Raw genomic sequence first — 25000 nt, 5'->3', positions numbered from 1 at the left:
CGTTTGGATCCGAGGGTCCTGGTTTCGAGTCTCGCTCTATGCATAGTTGAGTCCTTGAAGAATGCTCTTTGCTCACATTATTTCACCGCACTCAGTTTTAAAATGTGCACCTGGCAGTTAACAGCGTTGTACTTGTCCAAGAAAATGTAATATCGCCTAACAGGTGTCATGTTCCGTCCTACATGTTAAATGTTGCTGTTGACTACGAGCCCCTTGTAAAGCGCCTTGAGCACGTTTATTAGATGTTGCGCTATATAAAATCTCAATTTACAAAACAATTGCATCGGTGTGTGTTTGTATAGAATTGTATGTTATGAATGACGGTTATGACTTTATTACACACACACACACACACACACACACACACACACACATACAAACATCTACATTTTTTTCTTACAGCATGGACGCAGGTCGATTTGATGTCTGATTCAAAGACGATTGCCACGCTGGACACCTTTGACAAGGACCACCATGACCAGTCATCAGTGAGTACGGCGGTCTTGTTGGACAGAGGACAGACCGTCAGGCCTGTGGTGAAATACACGGACAGAGATTCCATATTTCCCTATGATCACTACTCCTATTTTACTGGATATCTATTGAAACCCATTTAAATCCAGTCATCAATGGTGTCCGTTTTCTGATAATCCTGGTTTGAATCATTCATCAAACTCCAACATCCATTATTATTATTATTATTATTATTATTATTATTACTATTATTATTATTATCATTATTACTATTATTATTATTATCATTATTAAAATCTTTATCACAATTACTCCATATTTTTGTAATCACGTTATAAGAATGTAGAGTAAACGCGTACAACAGCCGTTTCAGTCTAATGATCAATAAATATAAATCGAAAATGTGTCCCATCATCATTATCTGGTGTCACGTCGGAGAAATCAAAAGAATGTTTCTCCCTCCTTTCTACTTCTTCAAATAAATAAAATATAGCCATACCAATAAATGTTTTACATTAATTTCTAATTGCATGAATTGGGTCAGCTGAATGCATTACCTTTTCCGGACGATGCGACACATTTTACAGACAACAACCTATCTCTATAAACCTTGAAGGAAAATTCTTCACAGTCTTAAATTATTTTTACTACGAAACTCATTGTCATCATCTCCATTGCTCCGATATAACACCAATGTGACGCGACGGGGCACTAATCATGATAAAGGCAAATGAAAGGGAAACAACTCAATGGTTTTTAACTACATGGTGATATTCATGGATTATCTCCCTCCTTTAAGTAAAACAAGATTTTATGTCAAAACACAGAAACATAAAAATAGTTAATTTCCGTTCTAAACCTTTGTAGATTTTATAGAATTTCTAACAAAGACAAAGATAGAAAAATAAATAAGAAATTCTCCCCGGGTTTGGAAGACTTTTTGTTTATCTGGTTTCAGTTTATTTCATTGTACTCAAAGTACAAAAAGCATTTTTTTTCTCTCTAAATCGCTGAATGTGATTAATAGGATGTTTACAGTATAATTTATAGAAGTTTAGAAATATTTGATATTTGTGTAACGTGACAATACCTCCCACTGTTTTGATCTTTTTATATATTACGCAATTTCCATAAAAGGTACTTAAAGTCTTTTATAAACGGTCCGTGGTCAACATCAACACGTAACATGTTGAACGAAACATGACGCCTATTGGGAGATTTTCCAATTGATTTTTCCGACTGAAACAACGTTTTTAACGACCATGGTATCATTTTACACCGGAGTAAGGTGAGATAATGTAAGTAATGATTTGTTTCCAAGGACTCAACTGTGAATCGAGCTCATTGAAGAGCTCGCTTACTTAGACAATAGATAAATGTGTAATTAGTGATTGAAGGAGTCATATGACATTATTATATGCTATATTTCTCTCAGTATCACACACTTTATATAGAGATTATTATACAGACGTAATTAGTAATTCAATGCTAGTCATATGACATTATTATATGCTATATTTCTCTAATTATCACATACTTTATCAAACATTAAATCAAGATGACAATAAACCACACTTATACACTCTTATTGTGAGGCAAAACCAATGCGATCACTGGCTATCCAGATGGACTGGGTACTTTTTTTGTATGCAAAGAACGGAACATAACCCCCCCCCCCCCCCTCACAACCCCCCCCCCCCACCCATTTAGTGGTCATATAATGTCATTGAAGTAAGACCTTTTGTTATCATATAATTTTTTTAACAATGTGATATTGACTTTCCTTGTAAATCGTCTCTTGGTTACATGTCCTATGTCAATATGTTGGTTTATATCATGTACGAATCAGATTTACTCTAATATAACTTAATTCGACATTATAGAGAATTATATTTTAGCCAAGCCGACAATTCGGACGACTTTGTAATTGAATATCCACAGTCTCATCTTTAAAATGTTTCTGTATCTTTAATATAATATCTTTTCCACATATTTCTATGTCGGATATTGAAACATATCTGAATTCGGAGGCAATTTGTGTGGGTCTATATGGAAGTGATTATAACTTAATTGGGACGGGTCAGTTGAGTGTACACTTTCCCATGACTTTTTGGGATATTTAGCACTTTTATAAAATTGAACATAATCCTTTTTTCAGATAAAAACACAAGTTATAAAACATTTCAGTGTCGCCTTCACAAGTTATGGCCGTTTAAACGTCATTGAATTCATTATTTCCATTTTAAAAGTTTTTTATGATCTTTTTTGTAACGTGTAGAACGGTTTTAATGGTTAGACATTTTAGTTGTAATAATTATCAGAAATTTTATTGTGAATCTAATTTATCAAAGAAAACTAATTTCTTTATAAATATATATTAAAATTCATCCATTTTTACATGTGACTGAAATACGGTAAAACAACGTTAGGCGTCAATTTCCTCACAAAGCCAATACGAAATACTAAACTCCCAATTGCTTTTTTGATGGCAGTGATTTGATTACCTATATATACTCGTATGGTTTGTTTTGAAAATGAAACTAATAAAGAAAGAATAATTTAAGTGCCTTTTTAAAAAAACGAGAATTTCTCACCATGGATGATTTCTCTAAGAACCAAGACACAGCCTTTGTCAAGGTTGCATAGAATTGTCTTCAAAGCCTCACAGTTAAGCCTAAAATCTACATAAAGACACTTCATTACTTATAGAAATAATTGTATTCGGTGTCATATCGGGGGCTTTGAAATAAACACTGTAATTGTGTACAAGTAATTAAATAATAATTGGAATCTAACAGATTTCCTACCTAAAGTAAAATAGAAATTGTCCGCGAGTTAGGGAAGGGTTTTGTCTCCCACCGCTCTGAAATGGCTTTGAACGTGATATCATTGTAAACAGATGGTCGTCAAAGTTTATTTTAAGGTATCAATATATCTTATAAATTATAGTTGTGTAGTAGTAGACACATGTTCGATTCATCATTGGTGACAGGCGACTTGTACATATATGCACGTCTGACATCCGAACACAATTTTAGTCCTAGTTTAACATTGTTGTATTGGACAATATTTTTTGAGAGTTCCATTATATCAATGTGCCCAGAATGGATCGGGTTATCAGACCTTCAGTTAAGTGCACTTCGTTATATCATTATATTTACCATCACCAAGGCTATAACACAATTTACCATTTTCAAAACGATAACAATTTAGCATTTCGAAGACTATAACAATTTACCACAACCAGGATTATAACAACTCACTATCAACAAGATTATAACAATTTACCGTTTTCATCACAACAACCATAAATCACCACGACTATTAATACTATCACCACCACAACTATCATTACAACAACAACAAATCACCATCAACACAAATACATCTACAACAAAAACGGACACTGTAATCGCCTTGGTCATCCACAAATGACCAAATTCCAACATGTATATCATCATATTTTATTAGCCAGTCCCACCTCTGCACCCAATAACTACAGTCATTATAAAGTTTCTTTTAACTTTCAAATTTATATTCATTTTACTTATCTACTATCCATATACAGAATTATATTAAACATTTCCCCACTAAAACTAACTATGGTTGTTTGTTATTTATTTCATATTTAGATTACCATGGGTGAATTTGGTGTTGATGTGATAACGGACCTTATGAATGAAATATACGAGTCAACGCACATCCCAGAAGACCTTCGCACTTCTATCTTCATACTGCTACCCAAGAAAGCGGGTGCAATTGAGTGTTCGGACTACAGAACAATCAGTCTTATGTGCCATCTACTGAAACTCCTCCTGACAATAATCCTGAAAAGAATCTCGTCAAAAGTAGATCGTGAGATTTCAGAACAGCAAACTGGATTCAAAAAGAACAGTGGCACCAGGGAGGCAATTTTCGACTTAAATATCCTGTCAGAAAAATACTTAGAGGTCCAAAAAGACATTATGCCTGTTTTATCGACTACTCAAAGGCATTTGATTCTGTTAGACATCAGAAACTTATCCAGGACCTTGTGGCAATAGGTGTGGAAGAGAATGATGTGGCTCTAATCGCTAATCTGTACTGGCAGCAAAAGGCTCAGATAAAAGTGCAGGCAGATACAACAGATGCAATTGAAATCAAGAAAGGAGTGCGCCAGGGATGTGTTATGTCTCCTTGCTTGTTTAATTTATACACAGAGTCTATATTTCGGGAAGTAGAAACAGCACAAGGGTTAAAGGTTGGTGGCCACAACATCAACAATTTACGTTACGCTGACGATACTGTCCTGTTGGCGGAAAGTAAGGAAGACCTACAGAAGCTAATTTCAAAAGTGAACGAAGAGAGTAAAGAAAAGGGGCTGTTCATGAATGCGAAGAAGACAAAAACAATGGTGATAACAAAAAAGAAAGAGCCCATAGACATAGATATAGAAATAGAAGAGTGTCCAGTGGAACAAGTAAAGGAGTTCACGTACTTGGGGCAGTTGGTAACATCCGATGCAAAGTCTGACAAAGAGATCAGGAGACGAATAATGCTGGCCAAAAATGCGTTCATGAAACTAAAGGCAATCCTCAACAACACAAATATCTCCATCAGAACACGAATGAGATGCACCAAATGCTATGTGTGGTCCATTTTCTTTTATGGTTGTGAGACGTGGACACTAACCGCACAGACAGAACAACGTATTGAAGCTTTTGAGATGTGGACGTACAGAAGAATACTAAAAATACCTTGGACAGCAAGAAAAACAAACATCGAAGTCCTCGACCTAATGGGCCAAAAACAAAAAGAACTTCTTTTGACTGTGAATCACAAAAAGCTGTCATATTTTGTACATATGCGAAGACATGATAGTCTCGAAAAAAGGATAATGGAGGGAAGAATTGAAGGAAAGAGAGGCAGAGGAAGACAAAGGAAATCCTGGACAGATGGCATCAAGGAAGCTACAGGACGGCGCATGGCAGACTGTAACGAGGCTGCAATGGACCGTGAAGGATGGAAAGCCATGACATCCGACCTCTGGAAAGAGATGGAACCCGGGCCGAGATTACCATTTTCTAACAGAAACAGTCAAACATCTTTATCCAAAATGAAATATGGCCAAGTCAGATGTGTGGGTTGCACGTTTCATCAAAACTATTCGTCTACAAATATTACTTCCCTTACTTCAAGACCTGCTTGTACATTCATTTCTATTTATACCACATTTCTCCAAAACGTTGAGCCTTCGGGGTTATTGAGTATATATATATATATATATATATATATATATATATATATATATATATATATATATATATACATATATATGCGGCTATGTAGTCTAGTGGTATGACATTCGCTTTCGGATCGGAAGGTCCTGGGTTCGAGTCTCGCGCTCGACGCTTAGTTGAGTCCTTGGAAAAGGCTCTTTACTAACATTATCTCATCGCACTCAGGTGTAAAATAATGAGCATCTAGCCGTTAACAGCGTTGCCTTTGTCCGAAAAATTGTAATATCGCCTAACAGGCGTCATGTTCCGTCCTACATATTAAATGTTAATGTTAACCAGGGACCACATGTAAAGCGCTTTGAGCACATTTAGTGGATATTGCGCTATATAAGGCACACTAATAATATATATATATAGGTGTTATTTTTTTATTACTACTCCAAAAAGAATTAGAATAGCTTAAAAACTACAAGTGATAGAAACATCTAGTTTTTTGTATTGTTTTTCAACACAACTCAAGCTTTTGAGGTGAAAATGTCAAGAATATGCTATAACCCGATGCAATAAAGTCGATGTGTACATATATACAGGTCTGAGAAACGAACTCTTTTATGGGCCTAGTTTAATATTGTTGTAATGGACAATATTTTTGTACCATTTGTTGAGATTTCCATGACAACAATGAGCCCATGAGGAATTGGGTTACCAGACCTGCATATATAAGGGCATGTCGAAAACACTCGCATTTTTTTTTGGTTAAAAAAAGGATAAATTTGTTTCAAGCGAATTTTTACACAAAAAAATGAAGAACACATAAAAACGAGTCAAAGCATGGCTTGTGTCAAATTTCTTTTTTGTATCTTGTTTACCTGAGGAAGGACAAAGGCCGAAACGTCGGTTCTCGTCTACTTGATTGGTGCGTTGTGATGAAGCTTCCACAATTGCGGCCATGAGTTTATAGCCTGGATAGATCGTCATAAATTACTAGAGTGAGAGCCATTAGAAACTGCTGCCAATTTTTAAAAAAACAACAAATAATCAAAGGAAAGTACTCTGATTGGCTACTTAGCAAAAACATCATGGAGAAATAAATCAGAAAGTCCTCTGAAATAAAAAAATCTTCCTGGAACAAATCATATTTCAGTCTTCATTTCTCACACACTAACCAAGAGTGACCTACAAGCTTGATCTCATAAAGCTCTTAGCTATCAGTCTTGATTTCTCAAAAACTAAGAGACAGCTAGATCATAGCTCCTTAACACAGTCTTGATTTCTAAAACATTGAAGTGACCACAACTAGATCATAGCTCCTTACATAGTTTGATTTCTAAAACATTGAAGTGACCACAACTAGATCATAGCTCCTTAACACAGTCTTGATTTCTAAAACATTGAAGTGACCACAACTAGATCATAGCTCCTTAACAAGTCTTGATTTCTAAACATTGAAGTGACCACAACTAGATCATAGCTCCTTAGCATAGTCTTGATTTCTCAAACATTGAAGTGACCACAACTAGATCATAGCTCCTTATCACAGTCTTGATTTCTAAACATTGAAGTGACCACAACTAGATCATAGCTCCTTAACACAGTTTGATTTCTAAAACATTGAAGTGACCACAACTAGATCATAGCTCCTTAACACAGTCTTGATTTCTAAAACATTGAAGTGACCACACTGATCATAGCTCTTACCAGTCTTGATTCTAACATGAGTGACACACAGTTATCCTACACAGTCTTGATTTCTACTTGTAGGTGAAATTTGTTACGGAAACTCCTTCCACATATCCAAACGGTTTTTGCCCGGAATGAGTTTTCAATGATTTTGAAGAGTATGTTTATCTGCGGATGGTCGACTCCACAATTTACAATCTTATCTCCTTTGCGGAATCTCCTAATGATATGCCTTTTCAAACAGTTATGGCTGCATAATGCCATTTATATGGCTTACGATCCCTATGCTGTGCATTCATACTGCTTTTCTCCAGAATGCACTTTAGTATGCAGTCTCAATTGTGATTTGTAGGGATATGTTTTATTTCAAATGGGACAAGTAAATGGACTTTCTCCTGTGTGAGTTTTTAAATGTTTTGATAGGTGCCTAGTTTACTGAAACATCTTTTTTTTGGCATTTTGGACATTCACATGTTTTATCCCCAGAATGAATTTTCATTTGGAACTTTACTGTGAAATGGACAAAATATGATTTTTCACGAATAGTACATTCAAATGGTATTTCTCCTGTATGTGTTCTTAAATGTCTTTTTAAATGAATTTGTTGTCGGTTCATATTTTGCTACATCGGACAGTGATATTGCTTCTGTCCATTATGAATTCTCATGTAAATATGCAACTTTTATTTGTTGCCAAATGATTTCAGACAAGTGCCACATTTATAAGGTTTGGCGTTCGTATGGATTTTCAAATGACTTCCTAGTTCAGTCTTGTCAATAATTGTTTTTCAACAGGACTTCATTCAAATGACTTCACATCACAGTGAGTTTTGAGACGGGATAGAAGATTTCAACAATTTGAAATTCCTTTCCCACGTAATAAGTTCTCCTTCGTGGGTGATTTACTGTGTCTTCCTGGACTTGAACCGTATCTAGCATCATTGCCATTGTCTGAGCCTTGGAAAGTGTTCTCTCCGCAAGGGGTTTTGTTGTGTATTTGAAAAAAACCAGAAAGATCAGATAATGTCTCTTTACATGTTTGACAAATGGATTCAATAGTCTGATGTCACATCGCCCAGCAACAGCGGCCATCGTGGTTCTAAACAAAGAAAATCGGTACTTTTTATTCTTCATGCTGGCTAGAACTTTTCATATGTCTTGTGATCAGAATGTGTAAAAGTCAAAACATGACCATACTTATAATATTTTTCTCCTCTGCATTTTCTTTTACGTCAGAAAAATATTTCATAAGGGCGTCGGCCATTGTTCCGATAGTTTAGAGCCAGTTACTAAGTTACTGTGCGTCATTACGAGGGAAGTGACTTTACGACTGTTAAAGCGTTTTCAAAACTTACTTCCTGTTGTAGAATTTGGTTGTATGAACATTTAAGTTACGGTTTGCAGAAAATATTTTGGCACATATCGAACACGTGAATGGGGCTTTTTATTCATCGGTAAGTGATCTTATGTACCTTTGAAAATGCTTTTGATCTGCATGAGTTCCCTTATGGGCGTTAAAATGTGACAGTGGAGAGAATGTTTTAAAGCAAATGATGCACGTACGTGGATTTTCCTTGATGTGAGATCTTTTGTGCGATTGCGTTGGCCACGATTTATGACCAAACGTCTCAAAACGGTATTATGTCAGGATGGACCAGATGCTAAAAAGTCAAATTATAGTCGAACTTGACAAAAATATGAAACGTTGGTATTTAGCAGAGTGGAATATGATATTCCTACTCCTCTATAAAGCAAACAAACTCAAATTATGTCTGATATTTGTGGTCACAAATTCAATTTTCAGCATCTTAATAATCCCGACTTAGTACCGTTTTGAGACGAAGGGTCACATTTACTACTAAGTAAACCAGTAAAATCCTTCTCTCCTGTGTCTTTTCTTTGATGAACACAAAGACAAAAAAAACTAGTAAATGAATCACGACAATCTCAACACAGGATTCCGTTTTACGCTGTCAAATTCGAATGAATCAATGTTGTCTCCAACTGTACAAAGTTTATCGTGTGTTGTAGGATTTGTTGATTCAGTTGGAGATTAGTGGACAATGTTATTATTATAAATAACAGGAAATTTCCATAATAATTCTCCATCATCATCATTATCGATTTCTATCTCAAGTTCTTTCGCTGAAATATGGAAGTCCTAGTAGAAAAACAATTTTTAAAAAATGAGTTTGACTCTCCCCCCCCTCTCTCTCTCTCTCTCTCTCTCTCTCTCTCTCTCTCTCTCTCTCTCTCTCTCTCTCTCTCTCATATCAGGCATGGAAAAAGAAGAAGAAGAAGAAGAAGAAGATATATATATATATATATATATATATATATATATATATATATATATATATATATATATATATATATATATATATATACATATAACGTTATATAGATAATAACAAAACAAATAATCATCAAGATGGTGGCTTGATGATAATAATGATGATGATGATGATGATGATGATGATGATGATGATGATGATGATGATGATGATGATGATGATGATGATGGTGATGATGATGATGATGATGATGATGATGATGATGATGATGATGATGATGATGATGATGATGATGATGATGATGATGATGGTGATGATGATGATGATGATGATGATGATGATGATGATGTTGATGAATGATGATGATAAGATGATGATGATGATGATGATGATGATGATGATGATGATGATGATGATGATGATGATGTGATGATGATGATGATGAGATGATGATGATGATGATGAATGATGATGATGATGATGATGATGATGATGATGATGATGGATGATGATGATGATGATGATGATGATATGATGATGATGATGATGATGATGATGATGATGATGATGATGATGATGATGATGATGATGATGTGATGATGATGATGATGATGATGATGATGATGATGATGATGATGATGTGATGATGATGATGATGATGATGATGATGATGATGATGATGATGATGATGATGATGATGATGATGATGATGATGATGATGATGATGATGATGATGATGATGATGATGATGATGATGATGATGATGATGATGATGATGATGATGATGATGATGATGATGATGATGATGATGATGATGATGATGATGTGATGATGATGATGATTGATGATGATGATGATGATGATGATGATGATGAGATGATGATGAGGTGATGATGTTTGACGATATTACATTTTTTGTTCCTGACAGAGACAATCCTGTTAACATTAAGGTTTACTCATTTTACACCCGAGTATGCTGAGATAATGTGAGTAAAACGCTCTTTATAAGAATGCAACTTTGCACCGCACGAGACTCAAACCCATTACAATTCAATGCGTAGGTATTGGTCACTTGGAATTCCTTATCCCCCCCCCCTCCCTCCCTCCTTCATCCCACATGTGCGTTCCACTACAATAGACACCCAGATAACCACGCCTCTCGGACAGTCGTCATAATTTAAACAATAATAACAATGAATCGTAAACATAGCAGGTTTTACTTTCGATGGCATGTGTCTAAGTAAAATACCCACTGCTCTACGCTTGATCAATAGAACCAACAAAGAAAAATGTGCAAAGTTAAACGTTTATAATATGATCGAGAAAACCGTGTGATAATTAGTCACCCATCTGGCGGTATAAAAAACAATAACAATAATCACAAAAAAGTCAATTTTATAAACAACCAACTATGTTTGTCCCAAAACGTGTGAAGTTTTGTTACGAATTTCATGTCATATTGGTCAAAAATATACCAGTTAATTGGATTCAGTAGTCTGATGTTACGCCGCCCGGCAACGTCGGCCATCTTGGTTGTAAACAAAGAAAATCATTACTGTTTATTCTTTAAGATAGCTAGAACCTTTCATATGTCTTGTGATCAGAATGTATAAAAGTCAAAACAAGATCATATTTATAATGTTTTTCTCCTCTGGATACACTTTTATGCTCGTCGGAGAAATATTTTATAAGGGCTTCCGCCATTGTTCCCATAGTTTAGAGCCAGTGTTACTAATTTACCATGCGTCATTAGGAAGAAAGTGACGTTACGACTATTGAATCCTATTTGTGGTGACCACAAGATTATCGAACAACTGGACACTTCCAAACCAAGGCGTGTAAAAGTCTTCCTTTATTATCGTAACTCAAAACTGAAAGACTTCCATATTGGGCAAACCTGGAGGGATTTAAAAAAGTAATAAACAATTGAGCTTTATATAGCGCAATATCCACTAAATGTGCTCAAAGCGCTTTTCAAGGGGTCCCTTGTCAACAGAAACATTTAAACATGTAGGACGGGACATGCCGCCTGTTAGGCGATATTACACTTTTTCCGGACAAAGACAATGCTGTTAACGGCCAGGCACTCATTTTACACCTGAGTACGGTGAGAGAATGTGAGTAAAGTGACACAACTATGCGCCACCGAGCTCTAGGCTCGAACCCAGGACGTTTCGATCCAAAGGCGATTATCATACAACTAGACCACAATAGCCGCACATGTAGAATAGTGGACGAATACCATGCCCGAGGGAGGTGGGGTATTCAAAGACCCAACGGAATATATGCCAGGCTTCATGAATGGCAATCGAAAACAGTGGGTCGCCTCAAACCTACTGACAGGCCACGGCAGGACTGCTGTAAACATGCATCGACGGGGTCTGAGCGAGGCAGCCGACTGTCCCCACTGTGAGGGAACGCCAGAGACAGCAGACGACATAATCCTGCACTGCCCTGTGACGAGATTGGCGGGAGATTTCGAGGCTGTCCTCAAATGCGGTGACGCATTTAAAGTCTGGCTGGAGACTTCCAGTGTGGAGATGTAGCCATACGCAAATACTACAAACGGAACGAACAAAAGAAGATAGAGTTTACGATACGGATCGTCAACTCCAGAAAACGCGTCCAAATCTAATTTTAGATCATCCACGCCTACTCATTGAAGGGACGTGTGCAGAAGTTTTATTTCTGTACTTTCCTCACGATCCATTTAGACCTACAACATATCTCTAAATTTAATCATGTATTTATGTCTTTATTTTTTTTTGTTGTTGGCTGAAGACGGGTTTTCAGCCCGAAACGTTCTGTGTGTGGCATTTAGGCTTGTTTTGTTTGTTGTTTGTTTGTTTGTTTGTTTTCAAGCTGGTATATTGATTTTTGTTTATTACTTGTTATAGTCCACATCTTGTTGCAGCCTAGAACCACTTTAACGAATGTCAGGTTGATTGTAAGAATTACACACTTTATCAAACAGCAGCACACGTCATCTCAATGAATTCCATTTGTGTTTTGATATTGAGTTGACGTAAGAGTTGATTTTTTTCAATATTCCGAGAAATTCTCTTTCTTTGACGTCAACGGCAAAAGTTTGACTTTATAGCCATTTTGGCTACGATTTTGTGTCCAGTCTCCTCCAATTTAAAGACACGAGCGAGAGGACATGTTGAATTGTTTTCCCATGTCGGACACATACACATACGCACACACACACACACACACACACACACACACACACACACACACACACATATAAAATATATATATATATATATATATATATATATATATATATATATGAGCCAAGGTCAAAAGGTGCCCGCCTGATACCAGTGTTAAGAAAATTTGATTTTTACTTAATTATGGGCTGTTTTCATTGGGTTAATGCTTGTAATCAATGGATAATATGAAGAAGAGATAAAATGAGATAGCTCAACATACTCTCTTCAACAGAATGTGAAATAAACAACTTGAAAGTGAAATTTGAATGCTGTTTGGCATGTGCTTAAAACGAGGTCAACGCATCACCTTTTTAGAAATCATGTAGAAATTAAATGTGATGTTTTAGCTCACGTGATTGGAATTTGACTAATAGCATAAAGTCAAAATTTACTTTTAAACGCAATTGCAGTATATTACATATCCGCTCTAGTTTCATAGTTCTTAAATAGTTGGTGTTGCTTGTGACCTTTGGTGTCATCAAACAAAGCACAATACTAAGACTCGACACGAAACTTTAAAGCTCATGTTTAATGTTTATAAAATGTTTTATTATGAGATAAATCATAGATTTATTATCTGAACTCAAATCTTGGAGTAAATGTATACCGTTTTGCCGATATTGAGGTTTATTGGTTTTGGTGTCATTTGTCACAAGCAACACAAAAAGCCACGTAAGCATTGACATATATCTTCTTCTTCTTCTAGGTTCCATGCCTGGTCCAGGCTTCGGATACTGCATGAATTATCTCTCTCCATTCCTCCCTGTCTCTTGCTTTTTCAAACAGCTCTTGGATTGTTAGGTTGGTGAAGCCCTTCAGTTGGTCTATGAGTGTTTTTCTTTGTCTCCCCCGGGCGCGTTTACCAGGTATTTTTCCACAACTTGCCAGGTATTCATTCTTATCTTTCCTTACTATGTGTCCGAAAAAGGATAGTTGTCGATCCACTATTACGGGCATTAGTTTCCTTTGTTGGTATGTTTGTTTTAGCACTTCTTCGTTCGTTTTGTGTGCGGTATACGATATTCTCTGCATCCTTCTCAAGCACCACATTTCAAAAGCTTCAATGTTCTTTTGTGTTTCTGCATTTGTAGTCCAGCTTTCGCATCCGTAGAACAAGATTGGCCACACGTAGCACTTCAAGACTCGGAATCTAATCCCGAACGACATCTGTTTGTTTTTCAAAATGTTTCCCAGGTCCATGAAGGCCTGTTTGGCTTGAGTTATTCTTGCTCGTATGTCTCGGTTACATCTTCCATCTGTTGTCACTATTGAACCTAGGTATTTAAAACTTTCTAGTTGGTAAGTTGCTCGCCGTGAATCGTTATATTGCAGGTGTTGTTGTTTTCGGGGTTTTTCTGTATTACCATGCATTCTGTTTTGGTGATATTCACTTCCATTCCATTGGCTTCACTATCTACTACCACTTTGTCAACAATCTTTTGAAGTTGGATTTCTGATGTTGCAATGAGTACCGTATCGTCTGCGTATCTTATATTATTTATATTGTGACCTCCTACTTTTATTCCCTCCATATTATTTATGCCCCTCATGATTTTTTCTTGGTATAGATTAAACAGATCTGGTGAGGCAACACACCCTTGACGGACTCCTTTCTTAATAGGAATGGAATTTCCTGTAGAGTTTCCGATTTTGATAGATGCCTGCTGGGTGTAGTATAATGTTTGCATGAATCTGAGGTCTTTCTCATCAGCGCCAATGGAGTGCAGTTGTTTTAGTATTTCTTCGTGGCGTACTCTATCAAAAGCTTTTTTTTTTGACATATATAGGTAACTGTAATAAAATTGCGATTTATGGGAGGGCAATAACCTTGAATTTAATACATATAAAAATACGGTGACAAATATAAACAACAGCCTTTCCGTCAATTGCCCTTTACGTATTTCGCGCCTACCTCATTTGCATAAGCACTGAAGGTCGGCTATAAACTTTTTAAGAATACAACCTGAAGGACGAATATTACACTCCGTATTCCGCGCAGATGGGTTAAGACAGTCAATTTGTAGCAGAGCATTGACGGAAACCAACACAGGTCCATTTCGATATTACTTACGATTCATAAGCGCTCTGTTTCGTATGTATTTACAAAGTATGGATTGTCATATTTTTGGTATGTCAAATATTCTTTTCAATTGGCATTTCCCCCAATAGAATACCCTTGTACCAAAAATATATAAGCGTTGTAATTAAATATATGCTGAAAACAAACTGTAGATACATCTATGGAAAGGTAATAATGAATGTTCTTTCGAGAGTATGCGACTGTTTAGGCTTATCAAAATGTTTTCAAAGACGACGCCCCCCCCCCCCCGCCCACCACGCACTCACTATCCCCAATCACATTCATTTACATGTTGACGAAATAAAACTAAAAATAAAAACTTAAACATTGAGATTGAAAATGTCACTGACAATAACAGCGTGAAATGAGGAATCTAAAAGACAATGGGCTCTGACTGCTCTTGAGTAGGCCTTTCCATTCATAAGCAGGATCGGTGGTCGGATGGGTGACACTGATCGTGGTGGCTACGTTCTGTCTTTGGTAAGGTGGCTTCAGTCAGCCCCAGCGCTCTCTACTTTTCCTGTCTTTGGGTAAGGCAATTAACACACACTACCCCACCTGACTAAGGTGTGAACGTGTCCTTGGATTTTGGCAATTGGCGCTGCATGAAATAGGAATATGGTTCAATTTGGTCTGTTAATGGGATAAATGAAAAATCCTGTAGCCCATTAAATATTGTAAATGTTTGGATATGCGATAGAAAAATGGTCGTAATTATTTATTTTATGTATCTAAAACATATAAAACATTTAGATAAGCAGTATATACTAACACTTTAAGCATCGCAACATAGGTCGCCGATAACGCAGCGTGTTCTTCAATCTGTAAAACATGACGCCAACGGGTTTCCATACTTTAATTTTACTTTCATATAAGACTTGGTAGTATCCGTTAACGGGCCTGCGAGATTGCCAAAAAAATACATGTAGCCAATCAAAAACATGAAAAATTGACAAATCTACCTTCTAAAAAAACACTAAAAACTCATCCACATGTTTCGCAATAAATCGGCGGAAATTCAAAGTCTTTATTTTCAGTTTTGATGATAAAATAATAATATGTAATTCTGTCAGTACCCTTCTATAATAGTAAACAATGGCTCATTTCAATCAGTGAATTACATTCTACAATCTGACACAAAAAATATTTAGGTTGCAATTAGTTGGAGGTTCACATAAGGAAAATCACAATCTTTCCACGGCTATATCATATGCCGCCTCAAAGCACAGTCATCGAGACGGGGCTTAGGCGTGCTAAATGCCGACGCGTGTTTAAGTCAAAATATACATAAACCAAAGATTTCTATGACTTATATCTCATGAGTTATTTCCCTTTGTTAGTTGTGATTGTACAACAGCATGCAATGGTGCCCCATTACTTATTGGCATCAATGGCGGTTCTAGCCCTTTGTAGGTGGTCGGGCAAAAAGAAATAAAAGGGGGGAAATAGAGGGAAATAGAAAATACTCACCAGCGAGTTTTGCACAGCCGGAAAGAAATATATGTATAATGGGGTAAGGTATGAAATTTTGAATCACTTGGTGTTGAGATATCGTGTCGGAGCAGGAAAGAAAAATATTCTGGCATGCAATTCTCCCTCGGTAATCAAAATGCCAAACGTTCCGAATTACATCCACCTCTAACAATTTATCTCCTCTAATGTTTATATTTGATAATTGACAATAGATACTTCCCTCCCGCATTAACTTTTGGGAGATTAAGGTTATATTTCTCGACGTGTAGAGAGATGGCGCCTGTAAAATAAATAAACTCTTGTGTCCTCGTCATTATCATTCCAATGCTTACATTTAGTTTACGAAAACCAATTGTTAGTGGGAGTAGTTATGTTGGTTTGTGGTGTGTGAGTATGAATGATGTGATGGATGATGATGAGTGATGATGATGATGATGATGATGATGATGATGAATGATGATGATGATGATGATGATGATGATGATGATGATGATGATATGATGATGATGATGATGATGATGATGATGATGATGATGATGATGATGATGATGATGATGATGATGATGATGATGATGATGATGATGATGATGATGATGATGATGATGATGATGATGATGATGATGATGATGATGATGATGATGATGGATGATGATGATGGATGATGTGATGATGATGATGATGATGATGATGATGATGATGATGATGATGATGATGATGATGATGATGATGATGATGATGATGATGATGATGATGATGATGATGATGATGATGATGATGATGATGATGATGATGATGATGATGAATGATGATGATCGATGATGATGATGATGATGATGATGATGATGATGATGATGACGATGATGATGATGATGATGATATGAACATGACAATGATGATGATGATGATGATGATGATGATGATGATGATGATGATGATGATGATGATGATGATGATGATGATGATGATGATGATGATGATGATGATGATAATGATGATGATGACGATGATGATGATGATGATGATGATGATGATGATGATGATGATGAGATGATGATGATGATGATGATGATGATGATGATGATGATGATGATGATGATGATGATGATGACGACGACGACGACGACGATGATGATGATGATGATGATGATGATGATGATGATGATGATGATGATGATGATGATGATGATGATGATGATGATGATAATGATGGTGATAATGTTGATGATGAAAGTACACAATATTTCTAGATAGACAGCATTTATCCTCCTCTCCTCCTCCTCTTTCTCTTCCCCTTAATGCAAGAGGCTATTGGAAGGAGCAATATGCAACCGTTGGGACACCATTCTTTATCTAAAAGTATCATATTGCCCACTATTGTGGTTTGGTATAGACCACATGATGTTATTACAAGAAGTTACTTGGTTTGTTGTTCTCCATCCACTTTCCTCATCCAGCCTATCCCCAGCATCGATGTCTGATTTCTTTATTTCTACCGACATTGCGAATTTCAAACTAGATGGCCAAGATTTATAGGTACCGAGTGTAAGGTGGGCTGAATGGAACTGTTTGCATTTGTCCCAAGCTAGACAGCGGCTAGACAAAATGTCGTAACGCCAAGACGATGACGACAGTGTGGCCGTTTGATAGATGGAAGGCAGATGGCGGTAAAATTCGCAGGAGGCTGTCCTGGTCTGTACATTGTGGAGTGCGCGATTATTCACGATACATCTGAAACTGTGCTAAGGTTAATTTCTATGTTTCAGATGTATCGTGAATAATCGCGCACTCTACAATGTACAGAGCAGGACAAGCTCCTGCTAAATTTACTGCCATCTGCCTTCCATCAAGTTAAAGTTTGTTCAGCTAAATTTCACTTGAGTAAATTCAGTGTTCTTCTGATGTGGTAAATCATCTGGAAACTTGAAAATAACATGTTGGGCTGTGCCCAGGATGCCCACTCTTACCAACCGCCCTGGTTATATATTTGTTTTTGTTTTGTTTTGTTTTCTGTAATTTCGTTTTTCTATTCATGATTCAGGATGGTCAAAATGAACAATATTCACACTCAATTTGAACAAAAATAGGAGTAATTCGGGTGTTGAATATGTTTTATTTCGGAGAAAAGAATTCAGTTATTGAGCTTTGCTTGCGATGTGAAAAGATTCTCTGCGGCACAGTCCTTGTAAATGCCTCGAATTTAGTTTGAGATGAGAGACTAGTTGATTCCATTAAAACATCATTAGTATTCAAGCTTTGAGACAGCTCCAAGGAAGAAGAATTTTTGGTCGCTAGCTCCATCTCGTCATCCCCTACACGTCTATCTCTATTAATTAAATTAAATTTAATTGAACTTTTATCTAGCATTTAAAGGGGTCTCTGGCCAACAGAAACGTTTAACATGTAGGACGGGACATGACGCCTGTTAGGCGATATTACATTTTTTTTCGGACGGAGAATACTCTGCATCTGCCAGGTACTCATTTTACACCTGAGTACGGTGAGAGAAAGTGAGTAAAGAGCCTTTTCCAAGAGCTCAACTCGGCGCCGAGCGAGGCTTGAGCCCAGGACCTTCCATCCGTTCTCTTCCCTATTAACGTATGCTGGACAATATCACTGTCCACCATTTATGTTAGTGGATAACAATAAGAATTAACACCCAGAATCAGATACGGTGTTGTAATGAAGCCTGCCTGGAACGAAGTTATCGTGCTTAATCGATTGTAGATCGTATAGAGAAACTACGGTAAGAGCCATTTATCGCGCTTGAAATCGAAACGTGCTTATAGACGGCATGGTTTAGATAGCATTATATGTATATACAATATGCCTTTCCGCCAAGACATTATACACGATACCGTCGCCTAGGCATTCCACGAAGGAATATAGATAACTCATCAAACAAGATGTCTGCTGTCAACACGAATCATCCATGTTGTTCAAGTGAGACAATTGGGGATTAATAAACTTGCACAAGGAAAGAAAACGAAAGTGCCTGAAGCGGCGTGCGACCCCGGTAACTTCCGGGTCCCGGTGCAAAGCCTTAACTACTCAGCCACTTCGCCAACCTGTATATATATATATATATATATATATATATATATATATATATATATATATATATATATATATATATATATTGAATCGTGTTTGATACAAATATGGTACGAAAAGTGCTAGACATGCAGTAATGGAGCGAATTATTATTATTTAAAATATTTACCACAGTGTCTCAAACATTGTGGTAAATATTTTAAATAATATATATATATATATATATATATATATATATATATATATATATATATATATATATATATATATATATAGAGAGAGAGAGAGAGAGAGAGAGAGAGAGAGAGAGAGAGAGAGAGAGAGAGAGAGAGAGAGAGAGAAACAGAGAGAGAGAGAGAGCGAGAGAGAGAGAGAGGGAGTTGAGAGAAAGAATGACATGGGGGGGGGGGGCGGGGTAGGAGAAAGATAGATAGTGAGATAATGAGACGATGGATGAAATGAGCAAGAATGGAAACATGTGGCATAGGTAGACAAAAAGACACACACACACACACACACACACACACGCAAATATATGTATATAGTTTAAGTAACATATAGATAGAGATATATGGACACATAGACAGATAGATCGAAAGATAGAGAGATAGATAAATATATAAAGAGAGATATATAGGTCGATGGGTTGATAGATTTATAGTTACGAAGGGGTATGGAAAAGAAAAAAAAATGGAGAAGAGGAGAAAATAAAATAGAGAGATACAGAAAGAGAGAGAGAGAGAGAGAGAGAGAGAGAGAGAGAGAGAGAGAGAGAGAGAGAGAGAGAAAAAGAGTGATAGAGATAGAGAGGGAGAGATGAGAGAGAGAGAGAGAAAGAGAGAGAGTAAAAGAGACGGAGAGAGAGAAAGAAAGAAAGATATAAAATATAAGTCATAGACAGAGAGTGACAGCGTGACAGAGGGAGAATTAAAGATAAAAAGAATGAAAGAGAGTGACTTAAGAGAGATAAAAAGACAGAGAAATACAGAGAAAATGAGAGAGACTGAATTCATACAGAAAGAGACGCAAAAAAAAAAACAGATAAAGAAAAAGAGAAAGAGAGAGATATAGAAAGTTAGCGAGAGAAAGAGATGAGAGAAAGAGAAAAGAAAGAGAGCTAGAGTGAAAAAGTAAGAGAGACAGAATGAAAGAGAGAGGGAAAATAAGGGATAGAGAAAGAAACGGAAGTAGAAGAGAGAGAGAGAGAGAGAGAGAGAGAGAGAGAGAGAGGGAGAGAGAGAGGGAAAAAAAAGAGAGAGAGAGAGAGAGAGAGAGATACAAGAGAGGTAGAATGAGAGAAAGCAGAAAGAGATAGAGAAGGACAAATAAACGAGAAAGGGAAATACATGAGAGGGAAAAAGAAAGAGAGATAAAAAATGTGGGAGAGAGATAGAGAGTGAGAGAGAGAGATAGAGAGAGATAGAGAGATAGAGAGAGATAGAGAGAGAGAGAGAGCGATTGAGAGAGTGATAGAGAAATAGTGATAATCCTCTTAACTTTGTTTACAGAACGTAACGAAATGCTTTACTGAGGTCATGTCATCAGAGACGCTATACAGATGGGAAAAGAAACGAGAGTTGTTATCTCCGTCACAACGTTGCTTCGCGTTTCACAATGGTAAAACCTTGTGTGCTTTCCTATTTCGTGCCGGTAAACATTAAATTGGGGTCTATAAGATTTTACCAATTTTCATTACTTTGATTTGAGTTCGTACTCCACTGATGATCTTATCAAAAACATTGTAAACATTACTTTGTATGTCAGGAGTTCCAGGAGCAAAAGAGAATGAAGGAACGGAAGGCATAGAGATAGATTTAGAGATAGATATAGATAGATAGATGTATAGAGAGAGAGAAAGAGAGAGAGAAAGAGATAGACAGCAATGTACTGTTAATAAATGATATAGGTTGATACTATAAAGTAGTAATGAAGGGGATGGGGTTAGGGGAGTGGTATGTAATTATGAACGGACAAAGAAAGAAAGAGAGAGAGAGAGAGAGAGAGAGAGAGAAGGATACAGAGAGAGATAGAGAGAGAGAAAGATAATAAGTGGTCGGTCCTAGAGTGGTGGAAGTATAAATCACTAGAAGTTGAAGATTGGGTAATTAATATGTAAGAATAAAAACACAATTTACGAAATCTAAAAAAATCCCTTTATTCATCCCACAGGGGCATTTTTTTCTATGTTCTTTTTCATGGGAAGACTGGAAAAACCCAGGCGTCAGCCGCAGTGCAAAACTGCAAATTGAGCGATGTGACTTGCCACACAGAGGATCTCTCTCTCTCTCTCTCTCTCTCTCTCTCTCTCTCTCTCTCTCTCTCTCTCTCTCTCTCTCTCTCTCTCTCTCTCTCTCTCTCTCTCTCTCTCTCTCTTCTGTCACTCCACTTCTTACCTCCACATCCAACACCCTCTTTATATATTATTTCCATATTTGACTAATTATGAGTTTTTGCTTTTGTGTCTTGTTGTTTCGACATTTTTTATAATTGTGTGTTGTCTACTTATAATTCAGTCAAATGTAATCACTTTTTTAAAATCTCGATATGCATCGTCACTTCCCTTCAAAGTAATGTAAGAATAGATTTGTTATAATGCTAATAATACGACTATTACCAAACTTATCGTATCAAAACGTAAGTGATAAAACTTAGGACGTTTGTTCTATGTTTGAACTATTACAATTTATTGCACTACACCAATGGGTGTTTTTTAAAATTCATTTTGATAAGAGGCTAATGACTAATGATAACAAGACCATATGTGACCCAACGTCTCAAAGCGGTATTATGTCGGAATGAACCAGCTGCTAAAAAGTCAGATGATAGGTAAACTGGTCAATCTTATGAATGACTGGTATTCAGCAACCTGAATTATGATATCAATTCTCTTCAATCAAGTTTATAAACTCAACTCAAGTCTATTATGGGGCGGTTTGGGTCTAATTTTAAGGAAAATCCTTCGAAAAATTGATTTTGAGATTTTGGTGGAAATTAATATTTTATTACCCTAGAAATAATATAATTGAAGTCCAAATTCTTAAAGTAGACTATAAAGGCAAAAAAACACAGTCGAAAATGGTACAGATAGTAAGAAAAGTGTGAAAAACGGGAAGCTATTTTGCTATTTTCTCAAAATGTCATATTTCTAAGGGTATGGGATACTGTGTCAAACGTTTCTCTGAATCTATTCAATGAAATTGTCTGAAAATTTCCACAGTTATCACAGAGATAATTTATTGTGTCACCATAGAGAGATTTTTTGATAAGATATGTGAATTTTGAATTATAATCCTAATTCTGAATTTTTAACGTCAATTTTGTCATAACATTTTGATTCTCAACTTTGTAATGTTCTTATTAAAATTCCATAAGCTAAAGCCGTAAAATCTCTCTATGGTGACACACTATAGTACAATGTTGACAAGAGGGAAGAATATGGAGGTCATTCCTTCATTAGTTTTTGTGGAACGTTTGCCACAATATTGTTATATTTTTTTATGTCAGACCCCCAAATTAGGTTGCAAAATGGGTATCAACACAGATAATTAAAATTTTTCACCATAAATGTTGTTTTTTAACCTATAATGACGATACAGAATGATTAAAACCGCCCAATATTGGTAATTAAATTTTTTTGGAAAAGACCCAAACCGCCCCTTATGTCTTGCTATAAATTCAATTTTCAGCATCTTAGACATCCCGACTTAATACCGTTTTGAGGTGACGGGTCACAAATGGTGACGACTGCCATTGCTGACAGTCGACAGTTTACGGACACGAAATTCGTAACCAACGCGGCGTCGCGATGATGAAAGAAACCCTCGCTTTCTTTCTCTCCTTGAACATTCTCTGGTGTAATTCATACATTTCTATTCTATCACGATTGTCAGACATAGCAACGAATGACACGCTTCTAATCTCTAGTTCCAAATCTATGGAATCATTTTGTTGTATATTGTGGCAGGGAAAATGTTTTGCCAAGCAATCTCTCAATGATTATTAAATGTTCCTGGGCTGCTGAATTCATGCAACATATGTTGAGGAAATAAGACAAAAATTATCAGCCAAACATGTATATGTGGTTTTTCCGCATTCATTTGTCTAAGGATTATAAATTTTGCATTATATCAGCCCCATCATTATTACCACAATACTTTCAACAGTTGCACCACCACTACCACCGCTACCATCACCACCACAACCACCATCGCAATCACTGCAACCTCATTCCCCACTTCACCACCATAAAAGCAACACCAGCATCACCACTACTACCAGTACCACCGCCACCATAACCCCTACCACCAACACCCTGCCACCATCACCACCTACACCAGTACTACCATAACTACCACCACTGCTACCACCACCACCATCCTACCAACGTCACCAACACCATCATCACCATCGCCAGCATCTCCACCATCACTACAATCATCACCACCACCACCATTATGACTCCGACTAACACCAACACAACCACACCACAATCATCATCACCACAACCATCAAGATTATCATCACTAACATCACCACCACCATCATCATCATCACCAACATCGCCATCATCAATACTAATAAACAATACATACTATCACTCCCACCACTTTCAACACTTTCAACACCACCACCACCACCATCACTACCAGAATCATCATAACTACCACCGACACCCCTACAACAACCACCACACCACCTCTTTACCCACTTGCACTACCACTACCATGGGACAGCGTGGCTCGGCTGTACCGAGTTCGATTACAAACTGAGCTATATGCCTTGAAAAAGCTAGCTCAATTTGAGGCGCTGCACTGCGGCTGACGCCTGAGTTATTCCTTTCGGATAGGAAGGTCCTGAGTTTAAGTCCCGCTCTGTGAGGTACAAATTCGGGTACTTAAAAAGTCTCTTTGCTTCTATTTTCTCACCTACTCATGTAACAGTAGTATCTAGCCGATAACAACCCTCAGTCACCAACGAATAAAATTGTAATCTCGCGCAACAAGTGTCTTGTCTCGTCCTGCGTTCTTCCATTGGCTTGGGGCTTGTGGTAAAGCACTTTGAGCACGTTTATCTAAAACTCATTTCCAATCTGATCTGACTTAATATGATTTAAAAGCCACCTTATCATGTTGATTTTGTCATGACTCGGCCATGTTTGTTTTATCTGATAAGTGCAATTGTGGTGATATCTTTTATGCCAATAACAAACCACTCGTACATGTATAATCGTCAAGGCTTTCCTCATGACGGATATCTTCTGTAATATCACCGTCATGAGAGGGGGCGTATCACAGGACAAAAGATACACTCCAATACAAACAAACAGGTGGCATGTTCAGACTGATTTAAGATACAAGATGCGTATGGATCGTGATTTTACTACTACTACTAATACTACTACTACTACTACTACTACTACTACTACTACTACTACTACTACTACTACTACTACTACTACTACTACTACTACTACTAGAAATAATTATTATAATAGTAATAATAATAATAATAA

At 36.8% G+C, this 25000-nt stretch overlaps 1 protein-coding gene and 2 long non-coding RNA genes across 6 annotated transcripts in view; 1 reads left to right on the top strand and 2 right to left on the bottom strand.

The window, feature by feature from the left end:
• Positions 1 to 24565, top strand: part of LOC144960663 (uncharacterized) — a 187625-nt gene extending 163060 nt beyond the window's left edge. Inside the window, exon 2 of the long non-coding RNA XR_013642909.1 lies at positions 24367 to 24565. This is a non-coding gene — a long non-coding RNA (uncharacterized LOC144960663). The remainder of the gene's footprint in view (positions 1 to 24366) is intronic.
• Positions 1 to 25000, bottom strand: part of LOC144960661 (uncharacterized) — a 325884-nt gene that overhangs the window by 154232 nt on the left and 146652 nt on the right. The gene's annotated exons all lie outside the window — the stretch shown is intronic.
• LOC144960662 (uncharacterized) overlaps positions 1 to 25000 on the bottom strand; it is an 82222-nt gene that overhangs the window by 45750 nt on the left and 11472 nt on the right. The window lies entirely within an intron of this gene.

The sequence above is a fragment of the Berghia stephanieae genome, chromosome 15 (genome assembly GCF_034508935.2).
Source record: "Berghia stephanieae isolate SIO BIC M18660-M18661 chromosome 15, UCSD_Bste_1.3, whole genome shotgun sequence".
Taxonomy (NCBI): Eukaryota; Metazoa; Mollusca; class Gastropoda; order Nudibranchia; family Aeolidiidae; genus Berghia; species Berghia stephanieae.
The sequence above is the reverse complement of the archived record's forward strand: the minus strand, read 5'-3'. Positions and strand labels throughout refer to the sequence as shown.